The 24,096-nt window shown below is 50.0% G+C and overlaps 1 protein-coding gene across 1 annotated transcript in view; it reads right to left on the reverse strand.

Moving 5' to 3' along the window:
* LOC134355122 (protein FAM163A-like) overlaps positions 1–24,096 on the reverse strand; it is a 267,860-nt gene that overhangs the window by 162,841 nt on the left and 80,923 nt on the right. The window lies entirely within an intron of this gene.

A 24,096-nucleotide genomic window follows, 5' to 3' on the forward strand; every position in this document is an offset into this window, starting at 1 on the left:
AACTCACCTCACCACTCCAAACCCATGAGTTGAACCACCCACCTTACCAGTCCAACCCCATGAACTGACCCACTCACTTCACCACTCCAAACACATGAATTGAACCACTCACCTTACCACTCCAACCCCATGAACTAACCCACTCACCTTACCATTCCAACCCCATAAACTGACCCACCCACCTTATCATTCCAAACCAACCCCATGAACTGACCCATTCACCTTACCACTCCAACCCCATGAAATGACCCACTCAGCTTACCACTCCAACCCTATGAACTACCCCCTCACCTCAGCATTCCAACCCCATCAACTGACCCACTCGGCTGACCACTCCAACCCCATGAACTACCCACTCACCTTACCATTCCAACCACTTGAATTGACCCCCTCATCTTACCATTCCATCCCCATGAAATGACCCACTCACTTCACCATTCCACTCTAACCTCATAAACTGACCACTCACCTTACCATTACATTCCAACCCCATGAACTGACCACTTACCTTTCCATTCTGACCCCATGAACTGACCCACTCACCTTAGCTTTCCAACCCCATGATCTGACCCACTCACCTTACCATTGCAACCCAACCCCATGAACTGACTCACTCATCTTACCATTCCAACCCAACCCCATGAACTGACCCACTCAGCTTACCACTCCAACCCCATGAAATGACCCACTCACCTTACCACTCCAACCCCATGAACTACCCCCTCACCTTAGCATTCCAACCCCATGAACTGACCCACTCAGCTGACCACTCCAACCCCATGAACTACCCCCTCACCTTAGCATTCCAACCCCATGAACTGACCCACTCAGCTGACCACTCCAACCCAATGAACTACCCACTCACCTTACCAGTCCAACCCCATGAACTGACCAACTCACCTCACCACTCCAAACCCATGAGTTGAACCACCCACCTTACCAGTCCAACCCCATGAACTGACCCACTCACTTCACCACTCCAAACACATGAATTGAACCACTCACCTTACCATTCCAACCCCATGAACTAACCCACTCACCTTACCATTCCAACCCCATAAACTGACCCACCCACCTTATCATTCCAAACCAACCCCATGAACTGACCCATTCACCTTACCACTCCAACCTCATGAAATGACCCACTCACCTTACCACTCCAACCCCATGAACTACCCCCTCACCTTAGCATTCCAACCCCATGAACTGACCCACTCAGCTGACCACTCCAACCCCATGAACTACCCCCTCACCTTAGCATTCCAACTCCATGAACTGACCCACTCAGCTGACCACTCCAACCCAATGAACTACCCACTCACCTTACCATTCCAACCACTTGAATTGAACCCCTCATCTTACCATTCTATCCCCATGAAATGACCCACTCACTTCACAATTCCACTCTAACCTCATAAACTGACCACTCACCTTTCCATTCTGACCCCATGAACTGACCCACTCAGCTTAACACTCCAACCCCATGAACTGACCCATTCACCTTACCATTCAACTCCAACGCCATGAACTGTCCCTCTCGACTTTGTATTCCAAACCCCATGAACTGACCCACTCACCTTACCAGTATAACCCAATGAACTGCCCCACTCAACTTTCCATTCCAACCCTATGAACTGACCCACTTACCTTACCATTCTATTCCAACACCATGGACTAACCCACTCACCTTACCATTCCAACCCCATGAACTGACCCACTCAGCTTAACACTCCAACCCCATGAACTGACCCATTCACCTTACCATTCAACTCCAACCCCATGAACTTTCCCTCTCGCCTTAGTATTCCAACCCCATGAACTGACCCACTCAGCTTACCATTCCACACCGACCCCATGAACTGACCCACTCAGCTTACCATTCCACACTGACCCCATGAACTGACCCACTCACCTTACCATTCCATCCCCATAAACTGACCCACTTACCATTCCGCTCCAACCCTAGGAAATGACCCACTCCGCTTACCACTCCAACCCAATGAACTGACTAACTCACCTTACCACTCCAACCCCATGAACTGACCCACTCACCTTACTATTCCAACCCCATGAACTGACCCACTCACCATTCCACTCCAACCCCATGAACTGATCCATTCACCTTACCATCCCATTCCAACCCCATAAACTGACCTACTCACTTTACCATCCCAACCCAACCCCATGAACTGATCCACTCACCTTTCCACTCCAATCCCATGTACTGGCCACTCATCTTACCATTCCATTCCAATCCCATGAACTGACGCACTCACCTTACCATCCCAACCCCAGGAAGTGACCCACTCACCTTACCATTCCATTCCAATCCCCATTAAATGACGCACTCACCTTACCATTCCAACCCCATGAACTGACCTACTCAGCTTACCACTCCAACCACATGAACTGACCCACTCACTTTACCATTCCAAAGCCATGAAATGACCCACTCAGCTTACCACTCCAACCCCATGAACTGACCCACTCACCATTCCACTCCAACCCCATGAACTGGCCACTCATCTTACCATTCCATTCCAATCCCATGAACTGACGCACTAACCTTACCATCCCAAACCCATGAACTGACACCCTCACCTTACCATTCCATCACCATGAACTGTCCCACTCAGCATTCCACTCCAACCCCATGAACTGGCCACTCATCTTACCATTCCATTCCAATCCCATGAACTGACGCACTAACCTTACCATCCCAAACCCATGAACTGACACCCTCACCTTACCATTCCATCACCATGAACTGTCCCACTCAGCATTCCACTCCAACCCCATGAACTGAACCAGTGACCTGACACTTCAACCCCATGAACTGACCCACTCACCTTACCATCCAACCCCATAAACTGACCCACTCTCCTCACCACTCCAACTCCATGAACTGACCCACTCACCTTACCATTCCACTCCAACCCCATGAACTGACCCACTCACCTTACCATTCCACTCCAACCCCATGAACTGACCCACTCACCTTACCATTCCACACCGACCCCACGAACTGACCCACTCACCTGACCATTCCATCCCCCTAAACTGACCCACTAACCTTATCATTCGAACCGCATGAACTGACCAACTCACCATTCCACACCGACCCCACGAACTGACCCACTCACCTGACCATTCCATCCCCCTAAACTGACCCACTCCGCTTACCACTCCAACCCAATGAACTGACCAACTCACCTTACCACTCCAACCCCATGAACTGACCCACTCACCTTACTATTCCAACCCCATGAACTGACCCACTCACCATTCCACTCCAACCCCATGAACTGATCCATTCACCTTACCATCCTATTCCAACCCCATGAACTGACCTACTCACTTTACCATCCCAACCCAACCCCATGAACTGATCCACTCACCTTTCCACTCCAATCCCATGTACTGGCCACTCATCTTAACATTCCATTCCAATCCCATGAACTGACGCACTCACCTTATCATCCCAACCCCAGGAATGACCCACTCACCTTACCATTCCATTCCAATCCCCATGAACTGACCTACTCAGCTTACCACTCCAACCACATGAACCGACCCACTCACTTTACCATTCCAAAGCCATGAAGTGACCCACTCAGCTTACCACTCCAACCCCATGAACTGACCCACTCACCATTCCACTCCAAGCCGATGAACTGATCCATTCACCTGACCATCCTATTCCAACCCCATGAACTGACCTACTCACTTTACCATCCCAACCCAACCCCATGAACTGATCCACTCACCTTTCCACTCCAACCCCATGAACTGGCCACTCATCTTACCATTCCATTCCAATCCCATGAACTGACGCACTCACCTTACCATCTCAACCCCAGGAAGTGACCCACTCACCTTACCAATCCAACCCCTTGAATTAACCCACTCACTATTCCACTTCAACCCCATGAACTGACCACTCAACTTACTATTCCACTCCAACCCCATGAACTGAACCAGTGACCTTACACTTCAACCCCATGAACTGACCCACTCAAAACTGACCCACTCTCCTCACCACTCCAACCCCATGAACAGACCCTCTCACCTTACCATTCCAACCCCACCAACTGACCCAATCACCTTGCCATTCGAACCCCATGAACTGACCCACTCACCTTACCATTCCAACCCCATGAACTGACCTACTCAGCTTACCATTCCAACCACATGAACTGACCCACTCACTGTACCATTCCAAAACCATGAAATAACCCACTCAGCTTACCACTCCAACCCCATGAACTGACCCACTCACCATTCCCTCCAACCCCATGAACTGAACCACTCAACTTACACATCAACCCCATGAACTGACCCACTCACCTTACCAATCCAACCCCTTGAATTAACCCACTCACCATTCCATACAACCCCATGAACTGACCACTCAACTTACCATTCCATCCCAACCCCATGAACCGACACCCTCACCTTACCATTCCAAACCAACCCCATGAATTGACCCATTCACCTTTCCATTACAAACCCATGAACTGACCCACTCACCTTAGCTTTCCAACCCCGTGATCTGACCCACTCACCTTACCATTGCAATCCCATGAACTGACCCACTCACGTCACTATTCCAAACCAACCCAATTAACTGACCCACTCACCGTACCATTCCATTCCAACCCCATGAACTTAGCCACTAAACTGACCACTCCAAACCAACCCCATGAACTGACCCACTCACCTTACCAGTATAACCCAATGAACTGCCCCACTCAACTTTCCATTCCAACCCTATGAACTGACCCACTTACCTTACCATTCTATTCCAACACCATGGACTAACCCACTCACCTTACCATTCCAACCCCATGAACTGACCCATTCACCTTACCATTCAACTCCAACCCCATGAACTGACCCATTCACCTTACCATTCAACTCCAACCCCATGAACTTTCCCTCTCGCCTTAGTATTCCAACCCCATGAACTGACCCACTCAGCTTACCATTCCACACCGACCCCATGAACTGATCCACTCACCTTACCATTCCATCCCCATAAACTGACCCACTTACCATTCCGCTCCAACCCTAGGAAATGAGCCACTCCGCTTACCACTCCAACCCAATGAACTGACTAACTCACCTTACCACTCCAATCCCATGAACTGACCCACTCACCTTTCCATTCCACTCTAACCCCATGAACTGGCCACTCATCTTACCATTCCACTCCAACCCCATGAACTGACGCACTCACCTTACCATCCCAACCCCAGGAAGTGACCCACTCACCTTACCATTCCAATCCACCCCAATGAACTGACCCACTCAGCATACCATTCGAAACCAACCACAAGAACTGACCCACTCACCTTACCATTCCATTCCAATCCCCATGAACTGACCTACTCAGCTTACCACTCCAACCACATGAACCGACCCACTCACCTTACCATTCCACACCGACCCCACGAACTGACCCACTCACCTGACCATTCCATCCCCCTAAACTGACCCACTCACCTTACCATTCGAACCGCATGAACTGACCAACTCACCTTTCCACTCCAACCCCATGAACTGACCCACTTACCATTCTGCTCCAACCCCAGGAAATGACCCACTCCGCTTACCACTCCAACCCAATGAACTGACCAACTCACCTTACCACTCCAACCCCATGAACTGACCCACTCACCATTCCACTCCAACCCCATGAACTGATCCATTCACCTTACCATCCTATTCCAACCCCATGAACTGACCTACTCACTTTACCATCCCAACCCAACCCCATGAACTGACCTACTCACCTTACCACTCCAACCACATGAACCGACCCACTCACTTTACCATTCCAAAGCCATGAAATGACCCACTCAGCTTACCACTCCAACCCCATGAACTGACTCACTCACCATTCCACTCCAACCCCATGAACTGGCCACTCATCTTACCATTCCATTCCAATCTCATGAACTGACGCACTAACCTTACCATCCCAACCCCATGAACTGACACCCTCACCTTACCATTCCATCACCATGAACTGTCCCACTCACCATTCCACTCCAACCCCATGAACTGAACCAGTGACCTGACACTTCAACTCCATGAACTGACCCACTCACCTTACCATTCCACTCCAACCCCATGAACTGACCCACTCACCTTACCATTCCACTCCAACCCATGAACTGACCCACTCACCTTACCATTCCACACAGACCCCACGAACTGACCCACTCACCTGACCATTCCATCCCCTAAACTGACCCACTCACCTTACCATTCGAACCGCATGAACTGACCAACTCACCTTTCCACTCCAAGCCGATGAACTGATCCATTCACCTGACCATCCTATTCCAACCCCATGAACTGACCTACTCACTTTACCATCCCAACCCAACCCCATGAACTGATCCACACACCTTTCCACTCCAACCCCATGAACTGGCCACTCATCTTACCATTCCATTCCAATCCCATGAACTGACGCACTCACCTTACCATCTCAACCCCAGGAAGTGACCCACTCACCTTACCAATCCAACCCCTTGAATTAACCCACTCACTATTCCACTTCAACCCCATGAACTGACCACTCAACTTACTATTCCACTCCAACCCCATGAACTGAACCAGTGACCTTACACTTCAACCCCATGAACTGACCCACTCAAAACTGACCCACTCTCCTCACCACTCCAACCCCATGAACAGACCCTCTCACCTTACCATTCCAACCCCACCAACTGACCCAATCACCTTGCCATTCGAACCCCATGAACTGACCCACTCACCTTACCATTCCAACCCCATGAACTGACCTACTCAGCTTACCATTCCAACCACATGAACTGACCCACTCACTGTACCATTCCAAAACCATGAAATAACCCACTCAGCTTACCACTCCAACCCCATGAACTGACCCACTCACCATTCCCTCCAACCCCATGAACTGAACCACTCAACTTACACATCAACCCCATGAACTGACCCACTCACCTTACCAATCCAACCCCTTGAATTAACCCACTCACCATTCCATACAACCCCATGAACTGACCACTCAACTTACCATTCCATCCCAACCCCATGAACCGACACCCTCACCTTACCATTCCAAACCAACCCCATGAATTGACCCATTCACCTTTCCATTACAAACCCATGAACTGACCCACTCACCTTAGCTTTCTAACCCCGTGATCTGACCCACTCACCTTACCATTGCAATCCCATGAACTGACCCACTCACGTCACCATTCCAAACCAACCCAATTAACTGACCCACTCACCGTACCATTCCATTCCAACCCCATGAACTTAGCCACTAAACTGACCACTCCAAACCAACTCCATGAATTGACCCATTCAGCTTACTACTGCACTCCAACCCCATCAACTGACCCACTGACCTTACCATTCTAACCCCGTGAACTGACCCACTCACCTTACCATTCCAAATCAACCCAATGAGCTGAACCACTCACCTTACCATTCCATTCCAAACCCCATGAACTGACCCACTCACCTGACCGGTCCAAACCAACCCCATGAACTGACCCATTTTCCTTACCACTCCAACCCCATGAAATGACCCACTCGGCTGACCACTCCAAACCCATGAACTGACCCACTCACCTTACCATTCCAACCACTTGAATTGACCCCTTCACCTTACTATTCCATCCCCATGAAATGACCCACTCACCTCACCATTCCACTCCAACCCCATAAACTGACCATTCACCTTACCATTACATTCCAACCCCATGAACTGTCGCACGCACCTTACTATCCCAACCCTATGAACTGAGCCACTCACCTTTCCATTCTGACCCCATGAACTGACCCACTCACCTTACCATTCCAAATCAACCCAATGAGCTGAACCACTCACCTTACCATTCCATTCCAAACCCCATGAACTGACCCACTCACCTGACCGGTCCAAACCAACCCCATGAACTGACCCATTTTCCTTACCACTCCAACCCCATGATCTGACCCACTCAGCTGACCACTCGAACCCCATGAACTACCCACTCACCTTACCATTCCAACCACTTGAATTGACCCCTTCACCTTACTATTCCATCCCCATGAAATGACCCACTCACCTCACCATTCCACTCCAACCCCATAAACTGACCACTCACCTTACCATTACATTCCAACCCCATGAACTGTCGCACGCACCTTACTATCCCAACCCTATGAACTGAGCCACTCACCTTTCCATTCTGAACCCATGAACTGACCCACTCACCTTAGCTTTCCAACCCCATGATCTGACCCACTCACCTTAGCATTGCAACCCCATGAACTGACCGACTCACCTTACCATTCCAACCCAACCCCATGAACTGACCCACTCACCTTACCATTCCATTCCAACCCCCAGGAACTGACCCACTCACCTGACCACTTCAAACCAACCCCATGAACTGACCCATTCACCTTACCACTCCAACCCCATGAACTGACCCACTCACCTTGCCATTCCAAACCAACCCCATGAGTTGACCCATTCAGCTTTATTCCGTTCCAAACCCCATGAACTGACCCACTCACCTTACCATTCCATTCCAACCCGCAGGAACTGACCCACTCACCTGACCACTTCAAACCAACCCCATGAACTGAGCCATTCACCTTACCACTCCAACCCCATGAACTGACCCACTCACCTTGCCATTCCAAACCAACCCCATGAGTTGACCCATTCAGCTTTATTCCGTTCCAAACCCCATGAACTGACCCACTCACCTTACCGCTCGAACCCAACTCCATGAACTGTCCCTCTCGTCTTAGTATTCCAACCCCATGAACTGACCCACTCACCTTACCATGCCACCCCAACCCCATGATCTGACTCTCTCACCTTACCATTCCACACCGACCCCATGAACTGACCCACTGACCTTACCATTCCATCCCCATAAACTGACCCACTCACCTTACCATTTGAACCGCATGAACTGACCCACTCACCTTACTATTCCAACCCCATGAACTGACCCACTCACCATTCCACTCCAACCCCATGAACTGACCTCGCACCTTACTTTTCCAACCCCATGAACTGTCCCACCCACCTTACCATTCCATTCCAATCCCATGAACTGACCCACTCACCTTACCAGTATAACCCAATGAACTGCCCCACTCAACTTTCCATTCCAACCCTATGAACTGACCCACTTACCTTACCATTCTATTCCAACACCATGGACTAACCCACTCACCTTACCATTCCAACCCCATGAACTGACCCACTCAGCTTAACACTCCAACCCCATGAACTGACCCATTCACCTTACCATTCAACTCCAACCCCATGAACTTTCCCTCTCGCCTTAGTATTCCAACCCCATGAACTGACCCACTCAGCTTACCATTCCACACCGACCCCATGAACTGACCCACTCACCTTACCATTCCATCCCCATAAACTGACCCACTTACCATTCCGCTCCAACCCTAGGAAATGACACACTCCGGTCACCACTCCAACCCAATGAACTGACTAACTCACCTTACCACTCCAATCCCATGAACTGACCCACTCACCTTACTATTCCAACCCCATGAACTGACCCACTCACCATTCCACTCCAACCCCATGAACTGATCCATTCACCTTACCATCCCATTCCAACCCCATGAACTGACCTACTCACTTTACCATCCCAAACCAACCCTATGTACTGATCCATTCACCTTTCCATTCCACTCTAACCCCATGAACTGGCCACTCATCTTACCATTCCATTCCAACCCCATGAACTGACGCACTCACCTTACCATCCCAACCCCAGGAAGTGACCCACTCACCTTACCATTCCAATCCACCCCAATGAACTGACCCACTCAGCATACCATTCGAAACCAACCACAAGAACTGACCCACTCACCTTACCATTCCATTCCAATCCCCATGACTGGCCTACTCAGCTTACCACTCCAACCACATGAACCGACCCACTCACCTTACCATTCCACACCGACCCCACGAACTGACCCACTCACCTGACCATTCCATCCCCCTAAACTGACCCACTCACCTTACCATTCGAACCGCATGAACTGACCAACTCACCTTTCCACTCCAACCCCATGAACTGACCCACTTACCATTCCGCTCCAACCCCAGGAAATGACCCACTCCGCTTACCACTCCAACCCAATGAACTGACCAACTCACCTTACCACTCCAACCCCATGAACTGACCCACTCACCATTCCACTCCAACCCCATGAACTGATCCATTCACCTTACCATCCTATTCCAACCCCATGAACTGACCTACTCACTTTACCATCCCAACCCAACCCCATGAACTGATCCACTCACCTTTCCACTCCAATCCCATGTACTGGCCACTCATCTTACCATTCCATTCCAATCCCATGAACTGACGCACTCACCTTACCATCCCAACCCCAGGAAGTGACCCACTCACTTTACCATTCCATTCCAATCCCCATGAACTGACCCACTCACCTTACCATTCCAAACCGACCACAAGAACTGACCCACTCACCTTACCATTCCAACCCAGCCCCATTAAATGACCCACTCACCTTACCATTCCAACCCCATGAACTGACCTACTCAGCTTACCACTCCAACCACATGAACCGACCCACTCACTTTACCATTCCAAAACCATGAAATGACCCACTCAGCTTACCACTCCAACCCCATGAACTGACCCACTCACCATTCCACTCCAACCCCATGAACTGGCCACTCATCTTACCATTCCATTCCAATCCCATGAACTGACGCACTAACCTTACCATCCCAACCCCATGAACTGACACCCTCACCTTACCATTCCATCACCATGAACTGTCCCACTCACCATTCCACTCCAACCCCATGAACTGAACCAGTGACCCGACACTTCAACCCCATGAACTGACCCACTCACCTTACCATCCAACCCCATAAACTGACCCACTCTCCTCACCACTCCAACTCCATGAACTGACCCACTCACCTTACCATTCCACTCCAACCCCATGAACTGACCCACTCACCTTACCATTCCACTCCAACCCCATGAACTGACCCACTCACCTTACCATTCCACACCGACCCCACGAACTGACCCACTCACCTGACCATTCCATCCCCTAAACTGACCCACTCACCTTACCATTCGAACCGCATGAACTGACCAACTCACCTTTCCACTCCAAGCCGATGAACTGATCCATTCACCTGACCATCCTATTCCAACCCCATGAACTGACCTACTCACTTTACCATCCCAACCCAACCCCATGAACTGATCCACACACGTTTCCACTCCAACCCCATGAACTGGCCACTCATCTTACCATTCCATTCCAATCCCATGAACTGACGCACTCACCTTACCATCTCAACCCCAGGAAGTGACCCACTCACCTTACCAATCCAACCCCTTGAATTAACCCACTCACTATTCCACTTCAGCCCCATGAACTGACCACTCAACTTACTATTCCACTCCAACCCCATGAACTGAACCAGTGACCTTACACTTCAACCCCATGAACTGACCCACTCAAAACTGACCCACTCTCCTCACCACTCCAACCCCATGAACAGACCCTCTCACCTTACCATTCCAACCCCACCAACTGACCCAATCACCTTGCCATTCGAACCCCATGAACTGACCCACTCACCTTACCATTCCAACCCCATGAACTGACCTACTCAGCTTACCATTCCAACCACATGAACTGACCCACTCACTGTACCATTCCAAAACCATGAAATAACCCACTCAGCTTACCACTCCAACCCCATAAACTGACCCACTCACCATTCCCTCCAACCCCATGAACTGAACCACTCAACTTACACATCAACCCCATGAACTGACCCACTCACCTTACCAATCCAACCCCTTGAATTAACCCACTCACCATTACATACAACCCCATGAACTGACCACTCAACTTACCATTCCATCCCAACCCCATGAACCGACACCCTCACCTTACCATTCCAAACCAACCCCATGAATTGACCCATTCACCTTTCCATTACAAACCCATGAACTGACCCACTCACCTTAGCTTTCCAACCCCGTGATCTGACCCACTCACCTTACCATTGCAATCCCATGAACTGACCCACTCACCGTACCATTCCATTCCAACCCCATGAACTTAGCCACTAAACTGACCACTCCAAACCAACCCCATGAACTGACCCACTCACCTTACCAGTATAACCCAATGAACTGCCCCACTCAACTTTCCATTCCAACCCTATGAACTGACCCACTTACCTTACCATTCTATTCCAACACCATGGACTAACCCACTCACCTTACCATTCCAACCCCATGAACTGACCCATTCACCTTACCATTCAACTCCAACCCCATGAACTGACCCATTCACCTTACCATTCAACTCCAACCCCATGAACTTTCCCTCTCGCCTTAGTATTCCAACCCCATGAACTGACCCACTCAGCTTACCATTCCACACCGACCCCATGAACTGACCCACTCACCTTACCATTCCATCCCCATAAACTGACCCACTTACCATTCCGCTCCAACCCTAGGAAATGAGCCACTCCGCTTACCACTCCAACCCAATGAACTGACTAACTCACCTTACCACTCCAATCCCATGAACTGACCCACTCACCTTACTATTCCAACCCCATGAACTGACCCACTCACCATTCCACTCCAACCCCATGAACTGATCCATTCACCTTACCATCCCATTCCAACCCCATGAACTGACCTACTCACTTTACCATCCCAAACCAACCCTATGTACTGATCCACTCACCTTTCCATTCCACTCTAACCCCATGAACTGGCCACTCATCTTACCATTCCATTCCAACCCCATGAACTGACGCACTCACCTTACCATCCCAACCCCAGGAAGTGACCCACTCACCTTACCATTCCAATCCACCCCAATGAACTGACCCACTCAGCATACCATTCGAAACCAACCACAAGAACTGACCCACTCACCTTACCATTCCATTCCAATCCCCATGAACTGACCTACTCAGCTTACCACTCCAACCACATGAACCGACCCACTCACCTTACCATTCCACACCGACCCCACGAACTGACCCACTCACCTGACCATTCCATCCCCCTAAACTGACCCACTCACCTTACCATTCGAACCGCATGAACTGACCAACTCACCTTTCCACTCCAACCCCATGAACTGACCCACTTACCATTCTGCTCCAACCCCAGGAAATGACCCACTCCGCTTACCACTCCAACCCAATGAACTGACCAACTCACCTTACCACTCCAACCCCATGAACTGACCCACTCACCATTCCACTCCAACCCCATGAACTGATCCATTCACTTTACCATCCCAACCCAACCCCATGAACTGATCCACTCACCTTTCCACTCCAATCCCATGTACTGGCCACTCATCTTACCATTCCATTCCAATCCCATGAACTGACGCACTCACCTTACCATCCCAACCCCAGGAAGTGACCCACTCACTTTACCATTCCATTCCAACCCCATGAACTGACCTACTCACCTTACCACTCCAACCACATGAACCGACCCACTCACTTTACCATTCCAAAGCCATGAAATGACCCACTCAGCTTACCACTCCAACCCCATGAACTGACTCACTCACCATTCCACTCCAACCCCATGAACTGGCCACTCATCTTACCATTCCATTCCAATCTCATGAACTGACGCACTAACCTTACCATCCCAACCCCATGAACTGACACCCTCACCTTACCATTCCATCACCATGAACTGTCCCATTCACCATTCCACTCCAACCCCATGAACTGAACCAGTGACCTGACACTTCAACTCCATGAACTGACCCACTCACCTTACCATTCCATTCCAATCCCATGAACTGACCCACTCACCTTACCAGTATAACCCAATGAACTGCCCCACTCAACTTTCCATTCCAACCCTATGAACTGACCCACTTACCTTACCATTCTATTCCAACACCATGGACTAACCCACTCACCTTACCATTCCAACCCCATGAACTGACCCACTCAGCTTAACACTCCAACCCCATGAACTGACCCATTCACCTTACCATTCAACTCCAACCCCATGAACTTTCCCTCTCGCCTTAGTATTCCAACCCCATGAACTGACCCACTCAGCTTACCATTCCACACCGACCCCATGAACTGACCCACTCACCTTACTATTCCATCCCCATAAACTGACCCACTTACCATTCTGCTCCAACCCTAAGAAATGACACACTCCGCTTACCACTCCAACCCAATGAACTGACTAACTCACCTTACCACTCCAATCCCATGAACTGACCCACTCACCTTACTATTCCAACCCCATGAACTGACCCACTCACCATTCCACTCCAACCCCATGAACTGATCCATTCACCTTACCATCCCATTCCAACCCCATGAACTGACCTACTCACTTTACCATCCCAAACCAACCCTATGTACTGATCCATTCACCTTTCCATTCCACTCTAACCCCATGAACTGGCCACTCATCTTACCATTCCATTCCAACCCCATGAACTGACGCACTCACCTTACCATCCCAACCCCAGGAAGTGACCCACTCACCTTACCATTCCAATCCACCCCAATGAACTGACCCACTCAGCATACCATTCGAAACCAACCACAAGAACTGACCCACTCACCTTACCATTCCATTCCAATCCCCATGACTGACCTACTCAGCTTACCACTCCAACCACATGAACCGACCCACTCACCTTACCATTCCACACCGACCCCACGAACTGACCCACTCACCTGACCATTCCATCCCCCTAAACTGACCCACTCACCTTACCATTCGAACCGCATGAGCTGACCAACTCACCTTTCCACTCCAACCCCATGAACTGACCCACTTACCATTCCGCTCCAACCCCAGGAAATGACCCACTCCGCTTACCACTCCAACCCAATGAACTGACCAACTCACCTTACCACTCCAACCCCATGAACTGACCCACTCACCATTCCACTCCAACCCCATGAACTGATCCATTCACCTTACCATCCTATTCCAACCCCATGAACTGACCTACTCACTTTACCATCCCAACCCAACCCCATGAACTGATCCACTCACCTTTCCACTCCAATCCCATGTACTGGCCACTCATCTTACCATTCCATTCCAATCCCATGAACTGACGCACTCACCTTACCATCCCAACCCCAGGAAGTGACCCACTCACTTTACCATTCCATTCCAATCCCCATGAACTGACCCACTCACCTTACCATTCCAAACCGACCACAAGAACTGACCCACTCACCTTACCATTCCAACCCAGCCCCATTAAATGACCCACTCACCTTACCATTCCAACCCCATGAACTGACCTACTCAGCTTACCACTCCAACCACATGAACCGACCCACTCACTTTACCATTCCAAAACCATGAAATGACCCACTCAGCTTACCACTCCAACCCCATGAACTGACCCACTCACCATTCCACTCCAACCCCATGAACTGGCCACTCATCTTACCATTCCATTCCAATCCCATGAACTGACACACTAACCTTACCATCCCAACCCCATGAACTGACACCCTCACCTTACCATTCCATCACCATGAACGGTCCCACTCACCATTCCACTCCAACCCCATGAACTGAACCAGTGACCCGACACTTCAACCCCATGAACTGACCCACTCACCTTACCATCCAACCCCATAAACTGACCCACTCTCCTCACCACTCCAACTCCATGAACTGACCCACTCACCTTACCATTCCACTCCAACCCCATGAACTGACCCACTCACCTTACCATTCCACTCCAACCCCATGAACTGACCCACTCACCTTACCATTCCACACCGACCCCACGAACTGACCCACTCACCTGACCATTCCATCCCCTAAACTGACCCACTCACCTTACCATTTGAACCGCATGAACTGACCAACTCACCTTTCCACTCCAAGCCGATGAACTGATCCATTCACCTGACCATCCTATTCCAACCCCATGAACTGACCTACTCACTTTACCATCCCAACCCAACCCCATGAACTGATCCACACACGTTTCCACTCCAACCCCATGAACTGGCCACTCATCTTACCATTCCATTCCAATCCCATGAACTGACGCACTCACCTTACCATCTCAACCCCAGGAAGTGACCCACTCACCTTACCAATCCAACCCCTTGAATTAACCCACTCACTATTCCACTTCAGCCCCATGAACTGACCACTCAACTTACTATTCCACTCCAACCCCATGAACTGAACCAGTGACCTTACACTTCAACCCCATGAACTGACCCACTCAAAACTGACCCACTCTCCTCACCACTCCAACCCCATGAACAGACCCTCTCACCTTACCATTCCAACCCCACCAACTGACCCAATCACCTTGCCATTCGAACCCCATGAACTGACCCACTCACCTTACCATTCCAACCCCATGAACTGACCTACTCAGCTTACCATTCCAACCACATGAACTGACCCACTCACCTTACCAATCCAACCCCTTGAATTAACCCACTCACCATTCCATACAACCCCATGAACTGACCACTCAACTTACCATTCCATCCCAACCCCATGAACCGACACCCTCACCTTACCATTCCAAACCAACCCCATGAATTGACCCATTCACCTTTCCATTACAAACCCATGAACTGACCCACTCACCTTAGCTTTCCAACCCCGTGATCTGACCCACTCACCTTACCATTGCAATCCCATGAACTGACCCACTCACGTCACCATTCCAAACCAACCCAATTAACTGACCCACTCACCGTACCATTCCATTCCAACCCCATGAACTTAGCCACTAAACTGACCACTCCAAACCAACCCCATGAACTGACCCACTCACCTTACCAGTATAACCCAATGAACTGCCCCACTCAACTTTCCATTCCAACCCTATGAACTGACCCACTTACCTTACCATTCTATTCCAACACCATGGACTAACCCACTCACCTTACCATTCCAACCCCATGAACTGACCCATTCACCTTACCATTCAACTCCAACCCCATGAACTGACCCATTCACCTTACCATTCAACTCCAACCCCATGAACTTTCCCTCTCGCCTTAGTATTCCAACCCCATGAACTGACCCACTCAGCTTACCATTCCACACCGACCCCATGAACTGACCCACTCACCTTACCATTCCATCCCCATAAACTGACCCACTTACCATTCCGCTCCAACCCTAGGAAATGAGCCACTCCGCTTACCACTCCAACCCAATGAACTGACTAACTCACCTTACCACTCCAATCCCATGAACTGACCCACTCACCTTACTATTCCAACCCCATGAACTGACCCACTCACCATTCCACTCCAACCCCATGAACTGATCCATTCACCTTACCATCCCATTCCAACCCCATGAACTGACCTACTCACTTTACCATCCCAAACCAACCCTATGTACTGATCCACTCACCTTTCCATTCCACTCTAACCCCATGAACTGGCCACTCATCTTACCATTCCATTCCAACCCCATGAACTGACGCACTCACCTTACCATCCCAATCCACCCCAATGAACTGACCCACTCAGCATACCATTGGAAACCAACCACAAGAACTGACCCACTCACCTTACCATTCCATTCCAATCCCCATGAACTGACCTACTCAGCTTACCACTCCAACCACATGAACCGACCCACTCACCTTACCATTCCACACCGACCCCACGAACTGACCCACTCACCTGACCATTCCATCCCCCTAAACTGACCCACTCACCTTACCATTCGAACCGCATGAACTGACCAACTCACCTTTCCACTCCAACCCCATGAACTGACCCACTTACCATTCCACTCCAACCCCATGAACTGATCCATTCACCTTACCATCCTATTCCAACCCCATGAACTGACCTACTCACTTTACCATCCCAACCCAACCCCATGAACTGATCCACTCACCTTTCCACTCCAATCCCATGTACTGGCCACTCATCTTACCATTCCATTCCAATCCCATGAACTGACGCACTCACCTTACCATCCCAACCCCAGGAAGTGACCCACTCACTTTACCATTCCATTCCAACCCCATGAACTGACCTACTCACCTTACCACTCCAACCACATGAACCGACCCACTCACTTTACCATTCCAAAGCCATGAAATGACCCACTCAGCTTACCACTCCAACCCCATGAACTGACTCACTCACCATTCCACTCCAACCCCATGAACTGGCCACTCATCTTACCATTCCATTCCAATCTCATGAACTGACGCACTAACCTTACCATCCCAACCCCATGAACTGACACCCTCACCTTACCATTCCATCACCATGAACTGTCCCATTCACCATTCCACTCCAACCCCATGAACTGAACCAGTGACCTGACACTTCAACTCCATGAACTGACCCACTCACCTTACCATTCCACTCCAACCCCATGAACTGACCCACTCACCTTACCATTCCACTCCAACCCCATGAACTGACCCACTCACCTTACCATTCCACACCGACCCCACGAACTGACCCACTCACCTGACCATTCCATCCCCTAAACTGACCCACTCACCTTACCATTCGAACCGCATGAACTGACCAACTCACCTTTCCACTCCAAGCCGATGAACTGATCCATTCACCTGACCATCCTATTCCAACCCCATGAACTGACCTACTCACTTTACCATCCCAACCCAACCCCATGAACTGATCCACACACCTTTCCACTCCAACCCCATGAACTGGCCACTCATCTTACCATTCCATTCCAATCCCATGAACTGACGCACTCACCTTACCATCTCAACCCCAGGAAGTGACCCACTCACCTTACCAATCCAACCCCTTGAATTAACCCACTCACTATTCCACTTCAACCCCATGAACTGACCACTCAACTTACCATTCCACTCCAACCCCATGAACTGAACCAGTGACCTTACACTTCAACCCCATGAACTGACCCACTCAAAACTGACCCACTCTCCTCACCACTCCAACCCCATGAACAGACCCTCTCACCTTACCATTCCAACCCCACCAACTGACCCAATCACCTTGCCATTCGAACCCCATGAACTGACCCACTCACCTTACCATTCCAACCCCATGAACTGACCTACTCAGCTTACCATTCCAACCACATGAACTGACCCACTCACTGTACCATTCCAAAACCATGAAATAACCCACTCAGCTTACCACTCCAACCCCATGAACTGACCCACTCACCATTCCCTCCAACCCCATGAACTGAACCACTCAACTTACACATCAACCCCATGAACTGACCCACTCACCTTACCAATCCAACCCCTTGAATTAACCCACTCACCATTCCATACAACCCCATGAACTGACCACTCAACTTACCATTCCATCCCAACCCCATGAACCGACACCCTCACCTTACCATTCCAAACCAACCCCATGAATTGACCCATTCACCTTTCCATTACAAACCCATGAACTGACCCACTCACCTTAGCTTTCCAACCCCGTGATCTGACCCACTCACCTTACCATTGCAATCCCATGAACTGACCCACTCACGTCACCATTCCAAACCAACCCAATTCACTGACCCACTCACCGTACCATTCCATTCCAACCCCATGAACTTAGCCACTAAACTGACCACTCCAAACCAACTCCATGAATTGACCCATTCAGCTTACTACTGCACTCCAACCCCATCAACTGACCCACTGACCTTACCATTCTAACCCCGTGAACTGACCCACTCACCTTACCATTCCAAATCAACCCAATGAGCTGAACCACTCACCTTACCATTCCATTCCAAACCCCATGAACTGACCCACTCACCTGACCGGTCCAAACCAACCCCATGAACTGACCCATTTTCCTTACCACTCCAACCCCATGAAATGACCCACTCGGCTGACCACTCCAAACCCATGAACTGACCCACTCACCTTACCATTCCAACCACTTGAATTGACCCCTTCACCTTACTATTCCATCCCCATGAAATGACCCACTCACCTCACCATTCCACTCCAACCCCATAAACTGACCATTCACCTTACCATTACATTCCAACCCCATGAACTGTCGCACGCACCTTACTATCCCAACCCTATGAACTGAGCCACTCACCTTTTCATTCTGACCCCATGAACTGACCCACTCACCTTACCATTCCAAATCAACCCAATGAGCTGAACCACTCACCTTACCATTCCATTCCAAACCCCATGAACTGACCCACTCACCTGACCGGTCCAAACCAACCCCATGAACTGACCCATTTTCCTTACCACTCCAACCCCATGATCTGACCCACTCAGCTGACCACTCGAACCCCATGAACTACCCACTCACCTTACCATTCCAACCACTTGAATTGACCCCTTCACCTTACTATTCCATCCCCATGAAATGACCCACTCACCTCACCATTCCACTCCAACCCCATAAACTGACCACTCACCTTACCATTACATTCCAACCCCATGAACTGTCGCACGCACCTTACTATCCCAACCCTATGAACTGAGCCACTCACCTTTCCATTCTGACCCCATGAACTGACCCACTCACCTTAGCTTTCCAACCCCATGATCTGACCCACTCACCTTAGCATTGCAACCCCATGAACTGACCGACTCACCTTACCATTCCAACCCAACCCCATGAACTGACCCACTCACCTTACCATTCCATTCCAACCCCATGAACTGACCCACTCACCTTGCCATTCCAAACCAACCCCATGAGTTGACCCATTCAGCTTTATTCCGTTCCAAACCCCATGAACTGACCCACTCACCTTACCGCTCGAACCCAACTCCATGAACTGTCCCTCTCGTCTTAGTATTCCAACCCCATGAACTGACCCACTCACCTTACCATTCCACCCCAACCCCATGATCTGACTCTCTCACCTTACCATTCCACACCGACCCCATGAACTGACCCACTGACCTTACCATTCCATCCCCATAAACTGACCCACTCACCTTACCATTCGAACCCCATGAACTGACCCACTCACCTTACTATTCCAACCCCATGAACTGACCCACTCACCATTCCACTCCAACCCCATGAACTGACCTCGCACCTTACTTTTCCAACCCCATGAACTGTCCCACCCACCTTACCATTCCATTCCAATCCCATGAACTGATTCACTCACCTTACCACTCTAACTCAATGAACTGCCCCACTCAACTTACCATTCCAACCCTATGAACTGACCCACTCACCCTACCATTCTATTCCAACCGCATGGACTAACCCACTCACCTTATCACTCCAACCCCATGAACTGTCCCACTCATGTTAGCACTCCAACCCCATGAACTGACCCACTCACCTTACCATCCCATTCCAACCCCATGAACTGACCTACTCATCTTCCCATTCCATTCCAACCTCAGGAACTGACGCACTCACCTTACCATCCCAACCCCAGGAAGTGACCCATTCACCTTACCATTCCAAACCAACCCAATGAACTGACCCACTGACCTTACCATTCCATCCCCATAAACTGACCCACTCACCTTACCATTCGAACCTAATGAACTGACCCACTCACCTTACTATTCCAACCCCATGAACTGACCCACCCACCATCCCACTCCAAACCAACCCCATGAATTGAACAATTCAGCTTACCATTCCATTCCAAACCCCATGAACTGACCCACTCAGCTTACCACTCCAACCCCATGAACTGACCTACTCAGCTTACCATTCCAACCCCATGAACTGACCTACTCAGCTTACTACTGCAACCCCATGAACTGACCCACTCACCTGACCACTTCAAACCAACCCCATGAACTGACCCATTCACCTTGCCATTCCAAACCTACCCCATGAATTGACCCATTCAGCTTTATTCCGTTCCAAACCCCATGAACTGACCCACTCAGCTTACCGCTCCAACCCAACTTTATGAACTGACCCACTCATCTTACCATTCCAACCCCATGAACTGACCCACTCAGCTTAACACTCCAACCCCATGAACTGACCCATTCACCTTACCGTTCAACTCCAACTCCATGAACTGTCCCTCTCGTCTTAGTATTCCAACCCCATGAACTGACCCTCTCACCTTACCATTCCACACCGACCCCATGAACTGACCCACTGACCTTACCATTCCATCCCCATAAACTGACACACTCACCTTACCATTCGAACCCCATAAACTGACCCACTCACCTTACCATTCCAACCCAACCCCATAAACTGACCACTCACCTTACCATTCCATTCCAACCCCATGAACTGTCGCACGCACCTTACTATCCCAACCCTATTAACTGAGCCACTCACGTTAGCACGCCATTCCAACCCCATGAACTGACCACTCACCTTTCTATTCTGACCCCATGAACTGACCCACTCACCTTAGCTTTCCATTCCAATCCCCATGAACTGACCCACTCACCCTACCACTCCAAATCAACCCAATGAACTGACCCACTCACCTTACCATTTCAAACCCCATGAACTGACCCACTCACATGACCACTCCATACCAACCCCATGAACTGTCGCACGCACCTTACTATCCCAACCCTATGAACTGAGCTACTCACGTTAGCACTCCATTCCAACCCCATGAGCTGACCACTCACCTTTCCATTCTGAATCCATGAACTGACCCACTCACCTTAGCTTTCCAACCCCATGGTCTGACCCACTCACCTTACCATTCCAAACCCCATGAACTGACCCACTCACATGACCACTCCATACCAACCCCATGAACTGTCCCATTCACCTTACCACTCCAACCCCATGATATGACCCACTCACCTTAGCATTCCAACCCCATGAACTGACCCACTCAGCTGACCACTCCAACCGCATGAACTACCCACTCACCTTACCATTCCAACCACTTGAATTGACCCCCTCACCTTACCATTCCATCCCCATGAAATGACCCACTCACCTCACCATTCCACTCCATCCCCATAAACTGACCACTCACCTTACCATTACATTCCAACCCCATGAACTGTCGCACGCACCTTACTATCCCAACCCTATGAACTGAGCCACTCACGTTAGCACTCCATTCCAACCCCATGAGCTGACCACTCACCTTACCATCCCTTTCCAGCCCCATGAACTGACCCACTCACTTTACCATTCCAACCCAACCCCATGGTCTGACCCACTCACCTTACCATTGCAACCCCATGAACTGACCCTCTCACCTTACCATTCCAACCCAACCCCATGAACTGACCCACTCACCTTACCACTCCAACCCCATGAACTGACCCACTCACCTTGCCATTCCAAACCAACCCCATGAATTGACCCATTCAGCTTACCATTCCGTTCCAAACCCCATGAACTGACCCACTCATCTTACTATTCCAACCCCATGAAGTGACCCTTTCACCTTACCGTTCAACTCCAACCCCATGAACTGTCCCTCTTGCCTTAGTATTCCAACCCCATGAACTGACCCACTCACCTTACCATTCCACTCCAACCCCATGAACTGACCCACTCACCTTACCATTCCACACCGACCCCATGAACTGACCCACTCACCTTACCATTCCATCCCCAGAAACTGACCCACTCACCTTACCATTCGAACCCTATGAACTGACCAACTCACCTTTCCACTCCAACCCCATGAACTGACCCACTTACCATTCCGCTCCAACCCCAGGAAATGACCCACTCCGTTTACCACTCCAACCCAATGAACTGACCAACTCACCATTCCACTCCAACCCCATGAACTGACCCACTCACCTTACCATTCCACACCGACCCCATGAACTGACCCACTCACCTTACCATTCCATCCCCAGAAACTGACCCACTCACCTTACCATTCGAACCCTATGAACTGACCAACTCACCTTTCCACTCCAACCCCATGAACTGACCCACTTACCATTCCGCTCCAACCCCAGGAAATGACCCACTCCGTTTACCACTCCAACCCAATGAACTGACCAACTCACCATTCCACTCCAACCGCATGAACTGACTTCGCACCTTACTTTTCTAACCCCATGAACTGACCCACTCACCTTAGC

The sequence above is a fragment of the Mobula hypostoma genome, chromosome 12 (assembly GCF_963921235.1).
Source record: "Mobula hypostoma chromosome 12, sMobHyp1.1, whole genome shotgun sequence".
Classification (NCBI taxonomy): domain Eukaryota; kingdom Metazoa; phylum Chordata; class Chondrichthyes; order Myliobatiformes; family Myliobatidae; genus Mobula; species Mobula hypostoma.